At 43.5% G+C, this 25,019-nt stretch overlaps 1 protein-coding gene across 1 annotated transcript in view; it reads right to left on the reverse strand.

Annotated features, from left to right (window-relative positions):
• SOX5 (SRY-box transcription factor 5) overlaps nucleotides 1-20,889 on the reverse strand; it is a 606,763-nt gene extending 585,874 nt beyond the window's left edge. The window contains exon 1 of the mRNA XM_063134784.1: nucleotides 20,680-20,889. The gene's annotated coding sequence lies outside the window, so the exon portion shown is untranslated. The remainder of the gene's footprint in view (nucleotides 1-20,679) is intronic.
• Nucleotides 20,890-25,019: the final 4,130 nt, after the last annotated feature.

Here is a 25,019-nt window from a genome sequence, read left to right on the forward strand (position 1 = left end):
GAAAAAGATGAATTCCAGGGAGGGATATATGAAATATTCATTTCAGTTCATTTTTGATCAGCATTTATCCAGTTTGTACCTTCTGGAATCTGTATATTTTGAAGCTTACAAGGTGATTTGCAGACCCCCAAAATTGTGTTTGACAGCATGCATACATTTGAAAAATGCAAAGGGGAAAATGTGTGCTTTTGAACCATGTGCACAAACAGGCTTTAATCAATACAAGAAGAATGCGTTCATTTTAAAGATGTACACAATTGATGCATACATTTGGAAAAATACACACAAAAATCAGCATAGATTTTCATGCTAAAAGTGTGGGGGGGGGACTCACAACTTGATACAGACTTGAGTTAGAACGAACTTCAGTATGGAATTTGGAGAATTCCATACTGGAGGGGCTGGAGCATCTCCCCTATGAGGGAAGGTTACATCAACTGGGATTGTTTAGCTAAGGGGAGACATGATAGAGGTGTACAAAATTATGCATGGTGTGGAGAATGTGGATAGGCAGACATTTTTCTCCCTCTCCCATAATACTAGAACCCAGGGTCATCCCATGCAGCTGATTGGTGGGAGATTCAGGACAAATAAAAGGAAGGACTTCTTCACATAGTGCATAGTTAAATTATGGAACTCACTACCACAAGATGTAGTGATGGCCACCAATCTGGATGGCTTTAAAAGTGGGTTGGATAAATTCCTGGAGGCAAAGGCTCTCAATGGCTACTAGCCCTGATGGTTGTATGCTATCTCCAGTATTTGAAGCAGTAAGCCTGTGTGCACCAGTTGCTGGGGAACATGGGTGGGAGGGTGTTGTTTCACCATGTCCTGCTTGTTTATCTCTGGCTGATGGCTGTGTGAACAGAGTGCTGGACCAGATGGACCCTTGGTGTGATGCAGAATGGCACTTCTTATGTTCTTATGAGAACTTGAGCAAACCTGAGTTTTGCTGATTCACACATCCCTAATTCCAAGTTAGGGATAATTAATGTGAACCACTCCCATGGCACAGAACGAAACACACACACACACAGCAAACCATCTAAGCAGTGAACCTCAAGAAGCATCAGTCAAAGCTTCTATTAGAAATTGAGCAGACCAAGTACATCTTATTTCTCAAAGTTTAGAAGAGCCAGAAATAGGTGGCTTCACACAGGAAGTCCACCATCACTGACAAGAAATCTTGCTCCTCAAGGCCACAGATATAGACAATCCCCAAATCCCCGCTCCAGCCCGATTCCTACCAAACTGGAACAATTGCCAGTGGGAATGAGAAACTGTGATCAAGTGTGGATGATGAGAGAGAATGTGACCTGTGAGCTCTCTTATATGGTCCCATTTGAGCCTCATTGGCCAGCCTGTATAAAGAGAAATATCATTTTAATTAGTTGCATGATCCCCTCTACAGCAGGGGTAGGCAGAAGGTAGATCTCCAGGTTCTTTGGACTTCAATTCCCAGCATTCCTCAACACTGACCATGCTCACAGGGGCTTATGGAAGTTGAAGTGCAAAACATCTGGAGATCTACCTTCTGCCCACTCCTGCTCTTCAGGAACAACACCCTGGAATTGGACACAGTGTGAGCTCCAGGTTTTCGAAAGCCCTTCCCTCAATGGACCCCCTTCCTTAGTGAGCCAACCTTCTCACCACCATGGTCAATAGCTGCTATTGCGCCTCCTTTTTCTCAGGACTTTCTCAGAAAATCAGAGAGGCAAAGAAGCAGGAAGCAGGTAGGCAGTGCTCCTTCTCGTCCACTCCACTGCCTAGGCCAGAGCAAGAGGCAGGTGAAGAAAGAGGTTGCAATAATGAAGAGGAGGAGCAACTCCAGGAGGGTCTTTTTAGTGGGCCGTCGGCAGGTGCTCAGCTATGCCTAACCTTGATGCCAGCCACAATTGGACATCCATGTTTTTAAATGCACATGACTTGAACCCACACTAGAGGCCTTCAAGGGGCAGCTGGACAACCATCTGTCAGGGATGCTTTGAGGTGGATTCATGCATTGAGCAGGGGGTTGGACTTGATGGCCTTGTAGGCCCCTCCAACTCCACTATTCTATGATTCTAACCTTACTCAGAAAGGGGGGAGTGTTGGGGAGCAGCCAACTTTTCACAAATCATATAAGGTAGAAAACATGCTCAGGATTATATCCGGCAGGCACTAGGGACTGAGTGAGAAAAGAGACTGCTTTAGAACCCACTTGAACAATTGTGCAAGTCTTATGTTGAAGTGGATTTGGCTTCCCAAGAAATTCCCAAAGAGTTTGCCAGAGGAAGAGCCCTCAAATTCACTCTGAATTTCACACGCAAGAGTATTTCGTCGGCAACTCTAATCAGAATAAAGCAGCTGCAGCAGGATACAGAACAGCAACCGCAGGGATGTGTTGAGCTGACTTAAAAGTTTGCATTCCCCTCTTCGACTTCTGTGCAACTTCCTGCTGGGGACCTCTCCCTTGGAAAGGTCATCCCAACATGTAGTTGGCATCTGTTGCAAACATCCATCTCACTCTCACTCTCAGTGTCTCTGGAAATATGTTATTTTAGATCAGTCTTTAAACAATGCACTCACAGGGCCAATTCAGAAGTGAAATAGTTCCAAGTCTGGAAACTTATTTGTGCCCATGAAAATATAATATGGGGGCATGTTGTAGTAGAATCTGTACGGATGCTTGGCTCATTCCCTGAGGATATAAACACAACTACCATATTTGAGGTGGGTGGTTGCCAGATGAGTGCAGAAAGATTATAATGTAGTGGATTGGGAGGGACTTCTCGGTGTATTCCCAATCCATGCTACTTTCGCATGTGTTCATTCACAACTGTGTTCCATCCCATTTCTATATTGATCTGCGATTAAAAAAAATATCTGTATGAAAATGCATGCATAAAATCTACTTGTACATTTATTTCCTCTCATAGTATACATTGGTAGATGTATTTTATTTTAAATGTGCATTTTGGTATATTTCGCGAACCAGGCCAAATTCAGAGAAGCGCAAAAGGGATACTGTGTCCCAATGTGCACATCAGTGTGTGAGGTGTAGATCCAGGTCAGAATTCACAAAGAATGAATTCTGGAAGAACTCCTAGGATTACACAGCTATGGGGTGCAAGTATAGAGATGGGCATTATGGAGGTGATGCAGGATATGAGTACAAAAGATGTGTTCGTGGTATTTTTGAATGTACGGCATTTGTTCAAACTGTTCCATCTGTATTTTGCAGATTGTCAGGCATCCTTCATTCTGACACCTGCTCATTGACGGAATCAGATGTTTTTGTATGATAATTTCATTGGCCGGAAATGTTCATTACTGCTAATGCACACATGTGCAAGTGCAAATTTGTGCAAATCTACCCCCACCCCCAAAAGTAGAATATGGTTCACAAATCTGCATGACTCAGAAAAACCTGATCTGCAAATCGGATTCATTGAAATCTGAACTCATCTGAATCCATTCAGATTTCTCCAACAACCATAGTATTTTCCATAGCATGGGATTCCCGCATTGAGCAGGAGGTTGGACTCAATGGCCTTGTAGTTCCCTTCCAGCTCTGCTATTCTATGATTCTATGATTCTAACTTTGCATGCAATGTACAATTAGCAGCATGGATTTATGAACTTTGTTGAGTATTCACCACAATGAAGAGGGCATATGCTCTTCATTGTGTGTCAGCTACACTTGATAATAAAGGAAGGAAAGCAGGAAAGGAAACATTTGATGTGAGCGGTACTAATACTAACTCTGCATTTTAATCTTATATCAATTTTGCTGCATGGTTTTATCCTGGTTGTGCTTTTTATTCTGTATTTTGTATTTATGTTTTTAACCTGTTGGTTGTTTTTTTATGGTTTTAATTTTTGCGAACTGCCCAGAAAGCTTCGGCTATTGGGCGGTATAAAAATGTAACAAATGAAATAAATAAAAATAAATAAAAAAATACAGTATGACCGACACTTCAATGAAATAAAATTAAGTGGGATGACTTCAGGAAATGTAGCAGCTGAGGATCCATCTTTGTCAGTGTGACATGAGTCGAGATCTTTGCATGTGAAATGCCCTTCCAAGGTAAAAATCTGAGAAGTACCCAGATGAAATTTAAACCTAAGAATTTTAAGATGTTCTGATTGTTATTTTAATATTGTATTGGTTTTATATGCTCTTTTAATCAGTTTTATGCATTTGATTTATATTGTATTATTGGTGATGATGATGATGCAGAGAGAGAGAGGGAGGGAGAGGGAGAGAGTATGGCCCAAGGTCATCCAGTGACCTTCATGGCTTATCAGAACTTGAACCCAGTTCCCTTGATTCAAATCTAATACCCTATCCACCAGCCCACTTTTGCTCTCTTCCATGCTGACATTGTATCTTGAATCAGGCCATCGAGATGGTTTCCGCAGGCTTGGTTTTTTTATCCCTGTCTGCTGTGCAGATCAGCAAGGGGCAAATGTGGACACAGCTTTGGTGTGTGTGTGTCGTGCATCCAACTGGTGGGACGAAGGGTGGAAGCTGTGCAGATTAGCTCAAAGGCCAGATCTAGAATTGGACTGAATTCCCAAAATCTGTGTTTTCCTCTTATGTGGAAAGCATGGAAGATCTGGAGAGAAGTGGCAGACAAGGAGTGCTTAACTAGGAAGGCATTTTGGGAGTGGCTGTAGAGGAAATGTCACGGGTGTGGGAAAAGCAAGGCACTGCCCCACAGAGCCCCTCCCCACTACTCTTGCCCTTCAAATGCCCCCTCCCACCTCTGCTTTCCACCCCACAGGGGCAAACATAAGAATGGGAATCCTGTGTTCACTGCTGAACATTTCGCTATGCCCTGATTGAAGCTACTTTTCTGGTACAATACAATAACTAGGGGATGTTAGTCTTTAAACAATGCTGAAGAGTACATTAATAATAATAATAATAATAATAATAATAATAATAATAATAATCTTTCCCCTTTTTCTGGATTACCTTTAGAACTGAAATCAAAGAGCACTAAACGAATGATAATTTGTGCACCTCCTGTGAATGATTGAAGATTGAATCAAATTTTAACTAGATTCTATTTTGTAAATCCCTCAGGATGACATAATTACAATTCAACACATACATTAATTAGCAGTACACATCTATTTCATAGAGTTTAGCAAGTTTAAAACGGCTTTCATTGTCTGCTGAGCGTATGTTCCTTCCCTGCTAAAAAGGAAATAAGCCTGATATTTGAAATCACAAAGATTAAATTGCCTTCATTAGACTGACAAATTTCCTTTAAGTTAATATCTGCTTCGTCTGAAGCCCCAAGGTCAAATCCACGGAAGGATGTTCCCAGTTAAGGAGTCAAGGAACTCTCAAATCAATGGAAAGTATATACCGGCTTGAGAGAAGAAGATTTTCCTCCTACTTTGCCTTCTTTGAATGACAACTAATTTTCACAGTCATTCTAAAGTAGGGGAGTAGAAGAATTTTATGATGGGGAAGGTTGGAAGCAGACTTCCCCAGATTAAAAACCACCTAGACATTGAGAGCTGGGCCCAACAGCCCTTGGGATTGTGTCTCAGGTCATAATGCCCTCCACGAAATGTGTCATCTGTGGGTAAAAACAGCTGGATGGAACAATGTCTGAGATCACCAGGATTTTCTTAACATCTCGTGTTGTGACCGATTTCTATTTGCCTTTGCAATCGCTGCTCACTTGGTGTGAATGGGAAACAGTAAGTCAAGCAGCGATTGGATGGGAGATTTGTGCACATTTCCCCAAATTTGGACAAATCTCCCCCACGTGTGCAAATTTCCTCCATAGGCTAAAGCGGGGCTGATTCAGTCTACTGAGGACTGTTGTGCAAATTAAGAAATTTGTGCAAATCAAACTGGGGATTGGGACCGAGACGAACACAAGCATGTGTCCGACAATTTGTAAATATTTTCAGCAGACACGTCCTCGCGCTCACATCAGAGCTTCAAATAGGGCATGTTTCCATGTCTTGTGAGCAAAAATGAAATGATAATATATCCCGATCTGCCAGTTTCCAACTTTCCCCCTTTCTATCCCTGACTTTCAAAAACTTATGAAGTTCTTTTTGGAGGGTGGGGAAGGTAATAGAAGAGGGAATATCAGCTGAGGCTAAACCCCAAGGCTTCTATTAAGCTGTTCGTTTGGTCAGGAGCTTTGGAAAGTGTCATGTTTTATTCCTCTTCATCCACTGACTGCAAGAACTACAGTTATCAGAGTGAAGCTGAGGGCTGTTTCTCCAAAGCAATTCCTCACTGGGCACTGAAGGTGTCTGAGGATGCTTGGAGTCTGCTTTGCTGACCCTGGGAAGTGTTGTTCTTTATTTCTTTTGATTCATTTACTAGGAGGAATTGTCCAATGGGCAATGGTGTTTTTGAGCATGCTCAGAGGCCTACATTGCTGCAAGTTAGCAAGTAGCTCTTGGGCCTTCTGGTCACTTAAGGATTGCCCAAACAGAGGAAATTCTCCAAAAAAAAAGAGAACAAAAGAAGATGCCAATTTGCATAATATTTTCACATTGCAAATGTATGTGTATAGGTGCAAATCTAGAAAAAAATAACTAATTTTACTAAAAATGCAATACATCTCACTATAGCCTGTGACCGTTGGTTTATTTATTATTATATTTCTATACCACCCCATAGCTGAAGCTCTCTGGGCGTTGACCTATGTCTCGGTCTGCTGTCCCACTGCTACCTGTTGATGGGCAACTTCAAGGCCCCTGATTGCTTTTCCTTCTAAGGGGTCTTCGACTTTAAGTTGGATTTGAACTGCAGACCTCTTCAAATAGGGGACACCTCCAAACAGAGGGCTTCCTCTCCAAACTCTCCAAAAGTAGAGAACTGTACACTGTAAATTAGGACACTTGGTGTCCCTGCACTCCACCTGCAATGTGTATGGCTTTCATCTAAGGTGACCAAATTCCTACCCTCCCATGTAGGCAATAAAATGTGAGGATATGAATCTAGTCTGCATATCTGAGATTGCCAAAAAAATTAATCTGTGACTTTACATTATGATGATGTGGGTGGTTTTTCACCTGTTCCATTCTTATATAATTTGGGTTTTTTTGTATTATTAATAGTAGAGTTGCCATCACATTTCATCGAAGCCAGAATTCAAGGGGAACTGAGCCGTTTCTCCGCAAGCAAAACCTCTGAGGGATTTTGAATGAAGCCATTATATTCTCGCTGACCACCAGAAAAGGGAGGGGGCAGGAGCCCTGGGGTGGTGGGGAGATCCCCAAATCTGCAAGTCATCACTGAATTTTCCCTGAAACAAAATTCAAAACAAACTGGCAGTGTCCTGCTTTGCAGAACACTTCCAAGGCATTCTGAGGTATCTAACAGACTACCAACATTTGTCACTCACAACTAATCAGAAATAATGTTGTCTCTGTATATTTTAATATTGCCTTTTGCCCATATTCATTCAATTTAAAGAAAGGTGGGATTTTGCTTTAAAACCAAATTTTTTAAAAATGTTTAAGGTGGCAAAGTTGTTATTGCTATTATTGTTGTTATTTTCATTTATACCGCATCTTTCCTACAAAGAGCTCATGTTGGCATACATGATCGTCCTCCTCTATATTTTATCTTCACAACAACCCTATGAATTGGGCTAGGCTGAGCGAGGACTAGAAGCTGGATCTCCCAAGTCTCGGTCCAGCACCCTAACCACTACACCACACTGTCTTTCCTCCTCCATCCTTCATTTGGTCAAGGCAGTGGAAACATTTTCCTGCAGACGGCACAGACACCTAATCCATATTTAGTGAGTCGACATGGCGGATCGCCACCTTGAAACAGCCAGCAGGGGCAGCACGTCGCTAGTTTCCGAGCCCCAGATAATTTTGCCCTTGTTCGGCAGAAGAATAGGTCACTGATAGCTATAAAAATATCCTTTCACTGGGACTGGGGTTTTTTGTGTGTTTCCCTAGGAAGGAACAGAAGACAAGGCATTCCATTCAGCCAACGGGGAACTGAGTGCATCAAAAAAGCAGCCAGGGTTTCCCCCTCCATTCCTGCCCTCCCCAACACAATAGCTCAGGAAACAAAAGGCAGATTATTAGGTTTAAGTATGTTAGCCTGTTCTACTCATGCCCCCTCCCTCCCTCCCTCCTGTCCAACACATCTGGCGACCATGTGTGGCAAGCGCTAATGAAGACTTTCCTAAGTGAGCTACAATTAGTTCCGACTGCTGTTTAGCTCTCCCGGGCCGTACGGAGGAAATAAAACAAAACCTTTCCTTTACTGTTACTGAAATCTCCCGGCCCTCGCTCACCCCCCACCCCCAAGCAAGCCCTAGGGATCCTCCCTCATCATCACGCTGCTGAAATTAAAACAGAAAAGTGTAAGCAAATACTTTGAGGTTCTCTTCCGCCTGGTTTTCTCCCCCTCCCCCCATTTTTTTTAAAAAAATATCAGTGTTTTATTCATTTTGATTGAGTGCAACAGGCAGGCAACAGTGTTCCTCCCAACAAAAGGGAATTGTTAAACAGATGTCCATATTCCACTCTCTTCCCCCCCACAACACCCGCCCCTTGCCTGATAATATTAGACACATAGCAGTATTATCTACTCCAGCAGAGTGAGTGAATCTCTCTCTCTCTCTCTCTCTCTCTCTGTGTGTGTTTGTGTGTGTGTATGTGTGTGTGTACGCACATGTTTGTGTGTGTAGCATGGGAAGGGGAGCCATCAAAATTATCAGCATAAACTGTACAGAGAAAGGATACAGACTGTACACAATTATGACTCTCTTGAAGGACCACACATTTTTATTTATCTTTGGCCATTTCTCCCCTCCTCAGATCAAGCTTCTGCTAGAGATGTTTGAAATTTCGACAACAAACACCATTTCTTTTACTACTTCTCTGAACTTTCAACCTGCTCGTTCCCTAAAAGCTCAGGATGGGGGCAAACAATGAGAGCGAAAAACATTTAAGGCACAATCCAGCCAAATAGGAGGTATTTAGTCTCATTTCTCGCAATGGGAGACCTGTCCATGCTCTTAAATCTCTCATATTTAAATCAACTGGATTTAAAAAAAGAAATGTTTGTCGTGTTTCTCAGAAAACTCCTGCTTTCGATGGGAGGCAAATGACAAGGCTTGCTAAGTAATCCACAAATCTTTAATTAAGCAACAAACGTCTCTTCCACCTGAAAGTCTAACCTCTTGGAAATGTCCCCCTAGGCAAAACTATGCAAACTAAGCAAGACAATTGCCAGCTCAAGAAGAACAGGAAGCCACTTCCCAAATGCCCGTAACTTCAGAGAGCCTGGTGCGGAGGCAGATTCTGGTGTAATCGAACCGACTTTCTCACGCCTTCCTTCTGCGCTGTGCATTTGAGCTTCCAGTGGACCATAGCATCAGCTAGCTTGTCGGGACGCTCACCTCCGGAAGAAACCTCACTTCCCACTGAGTGTGTAGGATTTGGCCTTGAGGAGATAAGCTCTGGAGAGGACTCTCAGCTGGGGAATCGCCTGTGAGAGCTTCCTCCCTGACTGGTACAGGCTGGCTGGTGTCTGGTGCTGCGTCTTCTAGTTCTGAATCTGATTCTGATTGATTACCTGAAACATCTTCTCCCAAAACAGGGGCACTGTCTACATGACAGAGTTTAAGGGTGCAATCCTATGGAGTTAGTTGTCAGCCTCTAAAATCAGAGGCTGACAACTATTCAATGCAAGGCAGCCAGAGCACAGCGGTGCACCCCGCTTTTTTGGCTAGATGGGCGATTTTGCCCATCTAGCCAGAGAGCTTGGCAGTGGGGGCAGGGAAGGCTGGGCAGCCTAAAGGAAGTTGCATAAAGTGGCTTCCATGGTTTCCTCCCCTACCTGCCCCCAGGACCGCCCCCTTTTTGCCCTTTCCATGCTCCATTTCTGAGTGTGGAGTCAGGGAAGAACCACACCAGCTATGAGGAGAAGAGGAGGGGAGCACAGTTTCTGGGAACCACGACAGTTTCCAGAACCCCAAAAACTGTACGGCCTCCCAGACAATATCTAGTGGCCACAGGATTGCACCCTAACTCTGATTGGATAGTCCAGCACCCTACATCCCCAGGAAGACTCGTTATGTGGGCAAACTGAGCATCAGGGATGGCTGTTTTCAGGGGAGAAGTGGCTGGATGGGTGCTTAGGCCTTCTGACATCCACTTCTTTTCTCGTCATAAACCTTAGAACTGCAGCTGTGGGGAGAGTAGCACTGGAAGTGGTGGAGTGAGGGAATTGTAGGGGTGACGTACACAGGAGCAGGCAAATGGAACAACTGACATCATGACTCTGTGGGGAACAAGAAGGTGTGAGGACACGGGAGCAGGCAAGTAAATAGGGAATGGGTAAAGCATCCCTCCTACCATCTGCCTCATCTCTTCTGAAAATGGAATCTTGCAGTGGAGAAACAACAGCCCAAATCTGAGACCCTGACTCAAATGTAGAATGTAGCTCCAGTGTGAAAGAACCCTTGATCATTCCCAGCCACTATTATCACAGTGCCATTTATTTATTTATTGGGTTTTATATCTGCCCATCCATGAGGGCAGCTCCCAAAATTTAAACACAGACAAGAAAAGAAAAACTAAGTGAAATCATCATACAGGTTAAGAGTAGTCAAAACTTGGGGCTCATCTACACCAAGCAGGATATTACACTATGAAAGCGGTGTATAAAAGGCAGGAGCCACACTACTGCTTTATAGAGGTATTGAAGTGCACTGACAACTGTTGGGGCCCATTGACACATACCAAAGACCGCTTTCATAGTGTCATATCCTGCTTGGTGTAGATGTGTCCTGGGCCCCAACAGTTGTCAGTGCACTTCAGTACCACTATAAAGCAGTCGTGTAGTTCCTGCAGTGACCTTCAATACTGCTATAAAGCAGTCATGTGGCTCCTGCCTTTTACTGTTTATACCACTTTCATACTGGAATATACTGTTTGGTGTAGATGAGCCCTTGGTTTCTCTCAGTTTTCAATTTTTCTAATCTTACATTCGGTTTATCTTATCTTATCTTATTTATTTATTTATTTATTTATCATATTTATACCCCGCTCCTCAGCCAAAAAAGGCTCTCAGAGCGGCTTACACTTAGCAAAAAAGACAGTCTTATCTTATTGTATGTAATCTGTTTTTATGCTTTTTATGGTTTTAAATTTTGTATATTTGTTTTTAATGTTCCATGTTTTAATCTTTGTAAACCACCCAGAGAGCTTCAGCTTTGGGGTGGTATATAAATGCAATTAATAATAATAATAATAATAATAATAATAATAATAATAATAATAATCTCAAATTTTGAGAATTTCTCCAATCTTCATTTTGGTTCATCCCAAACACTGAATATATATATATATATATATATAGAGAGAGAGAGAGAGAGAGAGAGAGAGAGAGAATGAAAATTCATAAGCATTATTGTACACATTTCTCCCAATACATTCATTTTTGCATGATATATACATTTTTCAATACTTTTGAAAAATATAATGCACTTTTAACGTCGTTTCTCCTAATACACACATTTTTAAGAATTATTTGATTGGAAAATACTATTACAAAATTTGGAGAAGTGCAAATTTCAAAGGATAACTGAATTTCGCTTCACATAGTACTCTGAAATTGGGTGAGTTCACATTAAAATGGAAACGGAACAAATTTCTCTCCCATCCTTAATTCACCATAAATGAATCTTAAAACATTACTTTTAAAAACTCTATAATTAAGTTAATACACCATAAGAGGCAGTGTGGTGTAGCGGTTAGTGTGTTGGACTGGGAGCTGGGAGATCTGGGTTCTGGTCCCCATTTGGCCATGGAAGCTCACTGGGTGACTTTGGGCCATACTCTCAGCCCAGCTTCCCTCACAGGGCTGTTGGGCAGGTCCAAGTCCATTTTTAAACATCCAGATGGAAAAGAGGCTAAAGGTGCAACTCCCCTGAAAATCTCAGCACATATCTTCATGCTCTGTCTTCCATTTCCTTCTGGTATCATCGGGCCTCCTTAGCATAAAAATTCATAATATATTGCCTGGAGTACATATTCTCAGCTCAACTTCAGTTTTCACAGTAAGAGACTTGACATCTTTTCTTCCTTTTATAATTCTTAGTTATACCACAATGTGACTGCTAATAGCACAACCCCCCACTCAAAAGCGTATTTCCCCTAAACAAATACTCTGGGTAATTAGCAACTAAGTGATAATATCTGAATGCATCATGTTTTGCACAAATTATGACTTATTTGTATTAAAAGAAAAAGGCATGACCCCTTCGCCTGGTATGAGAGTACAGCCAACTTGAAGAAAGGATTTGAGTTACAAAACATACCAGAAAAAATGTTGTTGTTGTTGTTGTTGTTGTTGTTGTTATTTAAAAATGACTTACAATTTTTAAATATGTAAGCATATATGTACCTTTCCTAATGATCTCCATGAGATTTGGGATAAAAGGCATTTAATCATCATCATCATCTACAATATATAAGAATATGATAGCGTAAGTATTATTACTCTAGAACTACCTGCCTGGTTTTGCTCATTTGTGTTTTAAACTGAAGCCTGAACAGTGTAGACATGCAGAAGATCCTGAAAATTCAAAGAAGTTCAAAGCTCAAGCTTCAATAGCCAAACGGTACGTTTCCATGCCCTGGCCAGGAGCCAGAGGGAACTACAGTTCCCATGTAGCTCTGCGAAACACAGGTGCGCAGGAAGAAAAATACAAAGGCAGGGACGGAGGGACTGTCTTGGGCCATAGCTAGATGGGGCAAAATCCTGTGGCAATCCCCGGGATCTTCCTTGTGCATCCATGTGACCCATGGGGGATTCTGGGATCAGGGAGGGATGATCCCTTCCTTGCCCTGGGATCTCGCCCTCCCGTTTTTTCTGCGGTCTTGCAGCTAGCACTGAGAAAATCACACTGGCTGCCTCTCTGAGGTCAGAAAAGCAACCTTGAAGGAGGAAGACAGGAGATGTTCCAGCGGGCGTGGAGAGGAGGAGACTGGACAGGCCAAGATATGAGATATCCATAGCCACCCCCAGCCTCCTTCCCTTCCCCACCAAAGCCCCCTCACTAGACAGGTTGAAAAGTAAATCATCAAAGATGGATGATGGGGAGTTGAAGATCAGCTCTGCTGCTTGTCCTGCGTTGCTGGCTTCAGCCTGGCAGGTCATAGGAATCACGGAGGCCTCTGAGTTTGGGGTCTTCCAAACAGTGAGGGCGCAGTCCCTAAGAGTGCAATCCTATGCATGTTTAGACTGAGAGGAAAAAAAGTATCACAACTTGCGGCATTCTCCAGCCAGCTGTGATTCGCTTCACTTTTGGACTATCTTTCCTGCCAATTCATCGGGGAGTAAGTTAGGAATGGGGAGAACTTTGGCTCTCACTTTAATACCAGCCAAATTAATTTGTACCTCTTGAACTAATATGCAAACCAGAATGCAATTATCCTTTGGTTTTCACACTTCCATGAATGTTGCAATGCAGTTCTTTAATCAAAAGATTCATACAGAAATGTGTACGTTAGGGAAGAGTGCTTGCAAAAAAGAAGAAGAAAAAGCACATTGGGAACAAATGCATACAAAAACACCGATGTATTTTCATGTGTACAAAAATGCACATGAAAATGCATTCAAATTATTTATTTATTTTATTCAAAACCTTTCTTGGCTGCCTTTTAGGGCAGGAGCCCCCACAAGGAGGCTTATCGTGAAGACAATACAAAAAAAGCATTCTCAAGCTGATGCAAAAGAAGGATGGAATGTGCTTGTACTTGGGGGGAAGGAGCGTTTTAGAAAGCAGAACATGGATTTGTCCACCCTTAGAGTAAACCAAATTGGCAGTGCAAAACTGGACTGCTTTGCAGCTCAAGTTACTACTGAAGTAAGAGTGTAGCTGCAAATGTACCCACTGAAAGACAAACAAGGGAAACGATTTTCAAAGTAATTATTCTTTACCACATTATGGTTATTATGATATTATTTTGCAAATTGAGTTGCATTCGGCATGAACGTGCCCTTCGCTCAGAAACAAACACACAGACGCACATCCCAGTTTTCTTCCATACACTCACACATTTTTCAGTTCACAGATTTCAAAAGTGAACAAAGTACTAACATTCGAAGGATTTAATTTCATTTCTCCCCCCCTGTCAAATACAAACTTTGCCCAAAGCTAATTTTATTTATGATGAGTATGATCAACTTACTTTCACGAGTCATTGCTGTACAAACCTGAAGGAAGAGCTGGTGCTAATGTGTGAATAATTGTTGACACAATTAAGCACCGGCTCTATGCCTGTTAAACAGCTTCCAGCAGTAAAATTCTCCAGTATTTTAAAGGGATAGTGGTTTCATTTCAAAGTACAGAGACAGAAGGAGAGAGAAAGAAAGAAAGAAAGAAAGAGAGAGAGAGAGAGAGAGAGAGAGAGATCTTTTATTGACATAGTTTTTCTGGAGTTCTGAATGGGCACATATTTGGTACTGCAATCCTGCATTGCTGAGAATTTGGGTCTCACGGTGGATAATGACCATAGATTGAGTCAGACGATTACCGTTTACAGGCTCAGTAAACAGTAAGTTCACCCTCTGACCTTCCTTCATAGAGACTGTCTGGTTCATAACCTGAGAGGGACTTCCGTCTGCTTAATGACCTCTTTGTGAATTGGTGGGATTGCTCTAAATTAGCCTACCTTCCGACCGCCTGCAAAAGGCAAGAATCAGCAACTTAGTTCGGACTGGAACATTAAGCAACATGTGTGTCGGGTGGCGGGAAAGCAGGACTGGAAATAAATCCTCTTAATTCCAATGAGAAGTCAGCAATCAAAAGTTCTAAAAAAGTTACTGGCTGTTTCATTTCTGCTCCGGTCTGTTGGGTTATATTTCAAGAGTGGACACACACCACACTCTTGTCTCATTGGTAACCGAAGGATTTTTCTTTTCCTTTCTTTACAAGCTGAACAGATGTACAATAGCGGCCCAATGCAAACCCCTCCACATTCCATGCTTATCAACGAAGAGGCTCAGCAGACTTGCTAGGTAGCTGAAAATGCACAATGTCCATGGCAGAAGGGCTATTGAAATGCCACGTTTTGTGTGAATATATGCAAGGAGGAAGGGTGAGTTTAAATATGCTCACTAACCATTTGCTACAAAAGGGTTAGTAGCCTAACCATAGCTTAGTCTGTTGTCTGAACAGGCCCAGAGTCATCACAAATTATAAATAAATTGCTAGTTACCTATAATCTCTCTTGTGGCCAGGCTCTTAAACGCCCTAGATTCTGCTTTATTCTAACAGCACACCAGCGAAACAGAACCCATAAGTGGCACCTTGCACCAATACAGCTAATGAAACAGCTCCCAAGAGTCATCATGGCATAGAGCCAGTGTGGTGTAGTGGTTAGAACGTTGAACTAGGGAGAACCAGGTTCTCGGTTGGACTACTGCAACCTTCTTCTCTCTGGCCTTCCTTCGTCTCACATCAGTCCGCTGGTCTCTGTCCACCACTCTGCCGCTAAGATCATCTTCTTGGCCCGCCGCTCTGACCAGGTCACTCCACTTCTGAAATCTCTTCATTGGCTTCCAATTCACTCCAGAATCCAATATAAACTTCTCCTGCTGACCTTCAAAGCTCTTCACGGTCTAGCTCCTGCCTATCTCTCCTCTCTCATCTCACACTATCGCCCCGCTCGTGCTCTCCGCTCCGCTGATGCCATGCTTCTCGCCTGCCCAAGGACCTCCACTTCCCTTATTCGGCTCCGTCCTTTTTCTTCTGCTGCCCCTTATGCCTGGAACGCTCTTACAGATCACTTGAGAACTACAAACTCAATCACTGCTTTTAAAACTCAGCTAAAAACTTTTCTTTTCCCTATAGCCTTCAAATATTGAGTTTGTTCTGACTCTATACTGTTAGCTTCACCCTACCCGGTGCCTGTTTACACTTCCCTGTGCCTGTTTGCATTCTCCTTCCCTCTTTATTGTTTACTACAACTTATTAGATTGTAAGCCTATGCGGCAGGGTCTTGCTATTTACTGTGTAATCTGTACAGCACCATGTACATGTACACCATGTAATAATAATAATAATAACAGTCCCCACACAGCCATTAAGCTCACTGGGTGACTTTGAGCAAGTCACTGACTCTCAGCCCAACCTACCTCACAGAGTTGTTGTGAGGATAAAATGGAGAAGAGGACGATTATTATTATTATTATTATTATTATTATTTATATAGCGCCATCAATGTACATGGTGCTGTACAGAGTAAAACAATAAAATAGCAAGACCCTGCCGCATAGGCTTACATTCTAATAAAATCATAATAAAACAATAAGAAGGGGAAGAGAATGCACCAAACAGGCACAGGGTAGAGTAAAACTAACAGTATAAAAGTCAGAACAAAATCAAGTTTTAAAAGCTTTAGGAAAAAGAAAAGTTTTTAGCTGAGCTTTAAAAGCTGCGATTGAACTTGTAGTTCTCAAATGTTCTGGAAGAGCGTTCCAGGCATAAGGGGCAGCGGAAGAAAATGGACGAAGCCGAGCAAGGGAAGGAGAGACCCTTGGGCAGGTGAGAAACATGGCATCAGAGGAGCGAACAGCATGAGCAGGGCAATAGTGTGAGATGAGAGAGGAAAGATAGGAAGGAGCTAGACAGTGAAAAGCTTTGTAGGTCAACAGGAGAAGTTTATATTGGATTCTGAAGTGAATGGACACCACTTTGGACTCAAATGTATTTGATTACTCATGTAAAATTACAGTATATGTGATAAAATAACTAAATGGTTAAGAGTGTTGGATTAGGGTTGAAGAGACCCAGGTTCAAATCCACACTCATCCTCAATGGATGACCTTGGACCAGTCACTATCCCTCTAGCCTAATGATAGAATCATAGAATAGTAGAGTTGGAAGGGGCCTACAAGGCCATCGAGTCCAACCCCCTGCTCAATGCAGGAATCTACCCTAAAGCATCCCTGACAGATGGCTGTCCAGCTACCTCTTGAAGGCCTCTAGTGTGGGAAAGCCCAAGGCCTCCCTAGGTCATTGGTTCCATTGTCGTACTGCTCTAACAGTCTGGAAATTTTTCCTGATGTCCAGCCGGAATCTGGCTTCCTGTAACTTGAGCCCATTAGTCTGTGTCCTGCACTCTGGGATGACTGAGAAGAGATCCTGGCCCTCCTCTGTGTGACAACCTTTCAAATATTTGAAGAGTGCTATCATGTCTCCACTCAATGTCAATCTAATCCATTTGCGGTGAGGGTTAAAATAGGGATAAAATAGAAAGAGGGGAACCATGATCTAATAGCAGGAAGGACGTGATTAAAATGTTCTTAAGAAATAATGCAACATGCTCATTAACTGAGTGGTGTACCTTCAGTGCACATGCACACACACACAACCGTATCTCTTTAGCATCAGGCAACTGGCACTGCCGACTTTCCCATGCTACTTGCAGCCTTCCAGTGGCCAAGATGCTGCTACACACAAGGCCCCATGCGCTCCACCTATTCATCTACAAATGCCCATTAGAGCAGAGTTGCCGGAATAAGATGCCAATGCTGGAACTATGACCCAAACACCATGATGCCAGCCTGACACCCAGCTTACTGACTCTGTATGGTTTTGTTGACAGCACAAAGGGGCCATTGGATCTGGAAAATCTGTTTTTTGCTCATTGTAATCATTATTATAACTGCCCCCAAAGTAGAAAGAGCATCTTTGATCACAGTCCAAACCCAGGACCGATGGAATCTAAAGTAATTGGCTAAGAGTGTATTGGCTCATTGGAAATATACCATCATTCTGCCAAGGAGAAGGGGAATGCTTATACATTTTGATTACTTTTATTTGATTTATATAAAATGTATACCATCTTTCCAAGAATGCACATGTATTACTCCTGACTAGGGCCAAATGCAGGCCACCTTTGAACTCACCACTGTGGGCACATGGCATCTTGTTATGCCAGTTAAGTACATAAGAAGAGCCCTGCTGGATCAGACCAAGAGTCCATCTAGTCCAGCACTCTGTTCACACAGTGGCCAACCAGCAGTTGGCCAGGGACCAACGAGGCAGGACATGGTGCAACAGCACCCTCCCACTCATGTTCCCCAGCATCTGGTGCACGCAGGCTTACTGCCTCAAATGCTGGAGATAGCACACAACCATCAGAGCTAGTAGCCATTGAGAGCCTTCGCCTCCAGGAATTTATCCAACCCACTTTTGAAGCCATCCAGATTGGTGGCCATCACTACATCTTGTGGTAGTGAGTTCCATAATTTAACTATGTGCTGTGTGAAGAAGTATTTCCTCTTATTTGTCCTGGATCTCCCACCAATCAGCTTCATGAGATGACCCCGGGTTCTAGTATTTTGAGAGAGGGAGAAAAATGTCTCCCTATCCACATTCTCCATACCATGAATAATTTTGTAAACCTCTATCGTGTCTCTCCTTAGCTTCCTTTTTTACAAGCTAAACAAGCCAAACCTTCCCTCACAGAGGAGATGTTCCAGCCCCTTAATCGTTTTAGTTGCCCTTTTCTGCACTTTTTCCAGCTCTATGATATCCTTTTTTAGGTGTGGTGACCAGAACTGTACACAGTATTCTAAGTGTGGTCGCACCGTAGATTTGTATAAAGGCAATATGATTCTAGCCATTTTATTCTCAATTCCCTTTCTAATAGCGCCTAACATGGAGTTTGCCTTCTTTACAGCAGCTGCACACTGGATTGACATTTTCATCGAGCTGTCCACCACAGTCCCAAGATCTCTTTCTTGTTTGGTCACCACCAGCTCAGATCCCATTAGGTTATACTTGGGGTTGGGTTTTTTTGCCCCAACGTGCATCACCTTATACTTGCTTACATTGAACTGCATCTGCCGTTTGGATGCCCACTCTCCCAGCTTGGAGAGATCCCTTTGGAGCTCTTCACAATCCCTTTACATTTTAACAGCCTTAAATAATTTGGTGTCGTCGGCAAACTTTGCCACTTCACTGCTCACTCCTAATTCCAGATCATTTATGAACAGGTTGAAAACAATTGGTCCCAATACCAATCCCTGTGGGACCCCACTATTTACTTCCCTCCATTGGGAGAATTGACCATTTATTCCTACTCTCTGCTTCTGTTCTCTAACCAGTTCCTGATCCATAAGAGGATCTCTTCTCTTATTCCATGACTGCTAAGTTTGTTCAGGAGTCTTTGGTGAGGGACTTTATCAAAAGCCTTTTGGAAGTCCAAGTAAACAATGTGCACTGGATCACACCTGTCTACATGTTTGTTGACACTCTCAAAGAATTCTAGTAGATTATCTCTTATGATCCTGTAGCAAATGCTGACAATACCAGGACAGCAGTAGTAAAGCCAGTGTGAAAGCCAGTGTGATGTAATGGTAAGAATACTGGACCAGGACAGACACTGTGGGTTCTATTCCCCACTTGGCCATGAAGCTCGGTGTCTTTGGGACAGTCATGGGAATGTCCAAGTACAGGGTGGAGTACAGTGGACTCCCCCCTCTCGCTTGGCCTCCTGGGCCCCATTTGCTGAGCCCCCATGTGGTCAGCGAATCCCTGGCAGCTAACCAACCCCTCAGCAAGCTGCCATTTTGCATAAAAATGGTGGATTGGGTTTTCTCAAAATGTAACGTTTCACAAATGGCATCTATAAAGGGGCCATTTATGCAACAACATCACATTTCCAGAAAACCCTGAGTCACCATTTTTATGCAAAATGGCAGCTCACTAAGGGGACGGGTGACCTCTGCAATGTTCACCAGGACAATTTTGTGAACCGCCCAGGGAGCTTTGGCTATTGGGTGGTATAAAAATGCAATAAATCAATAATTAAATAAATAAATTCAGTGGCGAGAGCAGTTCAGTGAGTGCGGGCAGGTGGGGGATGACGATTCAGCAAGCACCCAGCAAGCACAGAGAGAGGTGAGTCCGTCCATCCCAAGCCAGTCAATGTCTCTCAGCCTAACCTACCTCACAAGGTTGTTGTGAGAATAAAATGGAGAGGAGGAAGACCATGTAGGCTGCCTTCGGTCCCTTGGAAGAAATGGAACAAACAATAATACATTCTTCTCACCATTTGGCAGAACCGTATAGAGATTTTCAGACACACCATTGTTTATGGGGCGTCTTAATCAAGCATACCATCCTGTTAAGAAGAATTTAACCACACATTAAATGGGCAATGTTTTAAAAAAGTCACTTCTACCCACTCTGACAATGCTTACTAAGTGCTTTACCTTTGTAAGTGGTGGTTGAGTGTGCCGTCTAAGAGAGAGTGAGAGCGCTAGGCTTTGGTAAGGCCTGGGTTCAAACCTTGCCTCTGCCAGGAACTCCCTTAAGCAAGGCACCCTCTCTGAGCCTCTTCTCCCATCCACAATATGGCGATAATACCATACCTTACAGGCTAATAACATTATATTGTTATTATTTCCTATCTTACAGGGTTATTGTGAAGATTGTAGCTCTACAATGAGGAGCTTTGAACACTCAAAAGTACTCTTACTGAGCAGATTACATAGTTCAACACTTTCTGCCTAAGAGGAGGGGGGGGAAACCTCTTGCATGCATAATGGAATGATAGAAACACATTACAGACTTTCCTTAATCCCATCACCCACAACTTATAAATCTACCAAGTCATATTTTTTGCAAAGCCATCATGGTCACAAAACCACAACATTACCTTTGTGGTTTTTCTTTTTACCCGGGCGGATTGAATGACTAGCGAGGAGTCCCACTCTGCCCAAAGGTGCCTCTCGCCGCTTTGTTCTGATCCGTCACAGGAGACGACAGCAGCGGCATGAGCAGCCCGAGAAATGCGAGCGAGATTGACGGAAATCCCACACAGGCTACGATCTCTCTGCAGACAGCCGGGAGCTGCTTCCCTTGTCAAGCCAAGGCCCTGCTAACCCCAGGGCCTGTCCTTTTCTTCTCTGTAACAAATCACATTTTGCAACACACCCTTGCTACACCATTTGAGCGTATTGACACAATTGGGACTTCAACCCCAATTTTGCTTTGTGTTTTTCGAGCAGGGTTTACATAACTCGAGAACAAGATAAAGCACGCACAATACATTGGGGGCCCTGGCTAGTGAACAGTGAACTCCACGGGCTTTCATATCCAGCGAGCAAAGCTGCCTGTCACCATCTCCAACCTGCTAGCGACTCTAAGGGGACATGGACATCTGCAGACATCTTGCTATAGTGAAGTACAGCCTTACTGTGGGCTGGTTTGAAGCTTTCTAAACCACAGATCTAGGGATGGCGTGGGCATCCGACTGAGTCCATGAGGGCAGCAGACCTCCTGTATCTGGCCCTCAAGGACACAGTCATATGCGCTCTGCATGAGCACGGGCCTTCACCACCCTTTCTCCCTCTGCTTTTATGGCAGCTGCCATTAATTCTGAGGGGGAAAGTACATGATTTCCAGAGCCTTGGGAAATCGTGTGTGTGTCCCCCTGCACCACTGGAGGCCTGAAAGACACTATTAACACCTGAGTAAATCTTCACCCTTGGCCAGTTTTGTTTTTTGGCTAGCTTTCTATGAGAAAATTTACACAAAATTCCCAAAGGTTAGGAAAATGGTCTGGAAGTCCACAAACGCCCCCTGACAGGTAAAAAGCCAGTCTGCTGCGGAATCTGAAAATCGGATTTGTAAAAATCCAGACTCATTCGGTTTCGTTGGGGAGTTCTCCGTTAGGTCCATCCAGCTGAAGGACCACGCACGCTACCTTCCATCAAGACCTGCACCAAATGGATATAGCACCAAGACTTCCAGGGTATTCTCGCAAGTTGCGTGCCAGGCTCAGATCCTCTCGGGGCCCATATCTTCACACATGCAATGGAGTTCTCTTAGCTCAAGTTGTCAGGCTGGCCATTCAGTCTGCTTAAACAGGGAGGCCGAGACATTGCAAAAGAAAATTTGGTGGGGAATCTTGCAGAACAAATGAGTTCCCGTTTTACAATGCGATTACTTAGCAAGGTCTTTATGTCCACTACATTAAAACCAGCATTTCAGTGGTTGTGTCGGCATTGACCTAGCAGCTGATGGAGGTGATTTACAATCCCCAGCTCACTATTTTGGATTGCCAACTGTTTAACAATTGTAGCATTGATCCCTACAGTACGGGTGGCTGCCATTTTTTTTCTTGGGTGACCATATGGAAAGGAGGGCAGGGCTCCTGTAACTTTAACAGTTGTAGAGCAAAGGGGATTTCAGCAGGTGCCTTTTGTGTGTGTGCAGCATCTGGTGAAATCCCCTCCTCATCACAACAGTTAAACCTGCAGGAGCTCTGCCCACTAGACCAGATACAAAAGAGAGCAGGGCTCCTGCAGCTTTAACTGTTGTGATGAGGAGGGGATATCACCAGATGCTGCAGGCACACAAATGACACCTGCTGAAATTCCCTTTTCTCTACAACTGTTAAAGATACAAGAGCCCTGTCCTCCTTTCCATATGGTCACCCTACCCTTGCCTGAGAGCTTTAAGTCTAAGGGGCCCATAGGTTTGCAAAAGAGGTTTCAGAGGGAAATCTTGCAGAGCAAATTAGTTACAGCTTTCGAATGCAATTACTTAAAAGGGTCTTTATATGCACTACATTAAAATCAGCATTTCAATGGTTATGCCAGCCTTGACCTAGCAGTTCAGGGAGTGATTTCTCAATTACTTGGGACATATTTGCATGTGTTTTGGTTTTTTTTTTTAAATGTGGGTCACAAGCTGTCTAGGCTGTGGGAACTGACACTGGTGGTCAGTTTGCTTTTTGCTCCTATCTGGCCTCGCTGAAAGTTGCCTAAATGCCCCTTGCAACAGGGTCAATGAAATATAGGGATGGGGGTCAGATGTGATCTCAGACTTATTATTATTATTATTATTATTATTATTATTATTATTATTTATTTATTTATTTATTTATATAGCACCATCAGTGTACATGGTGCTGTACAGATTACACAGTAAATAGCAAGACCCTGCCGCATAGGCTTACAATCTAATAAAGTTGTAGTAAACAATAAGGAGGGAAAGAGAATGCAAACAGGCACAGGGAAGTGTAAACAGGCACCGGGTAGGGTGAGGCTAACAGTATAGAGTCAGAACAAACTCAATATTTAAAAGCTATAGGGAAAAGAAAAGTTTTTAGCTGAGTTTTAAAAGCTGTGATTGAGTTGGTAGTTCTCAAGTGTTCTGGAAGAGCGTTCCAGGCGTAAGGGGCAGCAGAAGAAAAAGGACGAAGCCGAGTAAGGGAAGTGGAGGTCCTTGGGCAGGCGAGAAGCATGGCATCAGGGGAGCGGAGAGGGGCAATAGTGTGAGATGAGAGAGGAGAGATAGGCAGGAGCTAGACCGTGAAAAGCTTTGAAGGTCAGCAGGAGAAGTTTATATTGGATTCTGGAGTGAATTGGAAGCCAATGAAGAGATTTCAGAAGTGGAGTGACCTGGTCAGAGCGGCGGGCCAAGAAGATGATCTTAGCGGCAGAGTGGTGGACAGAGACCAGCGGACTGATGTGAGACGAGGGAAGGCCAGAGAGAAGAAGGTTGCAGTAGTCCAACCGAGAGATAACCAGTGCGTGAATGAGAGTCTTGGCAAAAGAGACAGACAAAAATGGTCGAATCCTGGCAATATTATACAGGAAGAAACGACAGGATTTAGCTACTGCCTCGATATGAGGAACAAGAGTTTCGCTACTCAATTCTTCCGACAACAGGAATTGCTCCTCATTTTCGAGTGCACGTGCTTCAGGATTGGAGCTCTCCCCTATAATCTACCTGGCTCTTGAGGCTGACTGCCTCTGAATTTTCTCTTTTCTATTGTGGTTCCTTGGCCAGTTTTCAAATCAAACCTGCCTCCTGCTCTGGGTTTACCAGGCTTCCTAAACAACCTCCCGCAAAAGAACTTAACCCAAAGTGTTTTCAGCATCTAAATAAATCATAGCTCGTGCTCATCTTCAACACACACACACACACACACCACATTTTGCTACTTCTTTCTAAAAAGAAGGAAAAAACCAAATTCTAATTAGTTGTTGTTTGTACAGCGCTTTGAAGATGAAATGCACTACTGTGTTTGAGTATTATTATTGTAATGCCTGGGGCGTCATTTCCAATTTGCTTCTCAGAAAACTGAACATGATCCAACAGCAGCTCATGCGGGAGCCAGCGCAGGGAATCCCAATTACTACCTCGACATTGTCAGGAAGTCACTTGGGTAAACCGACGTTGAAAAATAAACAAATACCACTCCTCACCCCAAAATCTGGTTGACAACTCACTTTTAACAGGGGACATATTGAAGACCAGTGGTGCAGCTAGGTAATTGCAGATCCTGGCTGGCTGGGGAAAGCTGGGAGTTGTGGGGTTTTCCCTCCCAGTCTGAACATGCATAGGATTGCACCCTCTATGATAGGAGGCCCCTAAACTCAGAGGCTGCTGATCCAATGGAGGGTGGGAGGCTGATCCAATGGAGGGTGGAAGGGGGGCTACCTTCCCCTTCCCATCCTCCCACCTTACATATTTTGCTAGATGGTTTTTTTTAGCCCATCTAGCAATGGCATTTTGGAGGGGAAGTGAGGGAGGCTGGCAGAGGCTCACGGTAGCTTGTATTTTGGCCTCCCCAGTCTCCTCCCCTCCCCACCCACTGGACCTTTCTCCTCTTTCTGAGGTTGATTTACTGAATTTGGGGGGAAGCCAGTGGGGCTTTTTCCATGCCTGCTCTGAGGAAGCATGGGGGATGGGAGGTTCAGTTCTCTTTTTCCCCCTTCTGAAGTCAGAGCGCTATCTCCAACCTCAGGGTGGGGAAGGGGAATCCTCCGTATCCTATGACCCTTCAGACAATGTCTAGAGGCGAAAGGATTCCTCCCTTAATGTTTTATGCTCACTTTCAACAGCCATGTGTCTTACTTCAGTTGCAAAGCACACAACTACCATTTCTCAACTCACCACCCCACAACTACCATTCCATGTTTTGCAATGGCTTCTACAATCTGTGGGCCGACCCTGGTTAAATTGAAAGGCTCTGTGCATGCG

Source organism: Elgaria multicarinata, chromosome 9 (genome assembly GCF_023053635.1).
Source record: "Elgaria multicarinata webbii isolate HBS135686 ecotype San Diego chromosome 9, rElgMul1.1.pri, whole genome shotgun sequence".
Classification (NCBI taxonomy): Eukaryota; Metazoa; Chordata; class Lepidosauria; order Squamata; family Anguidae; genus Elgaria; species Elgaria multicarinata.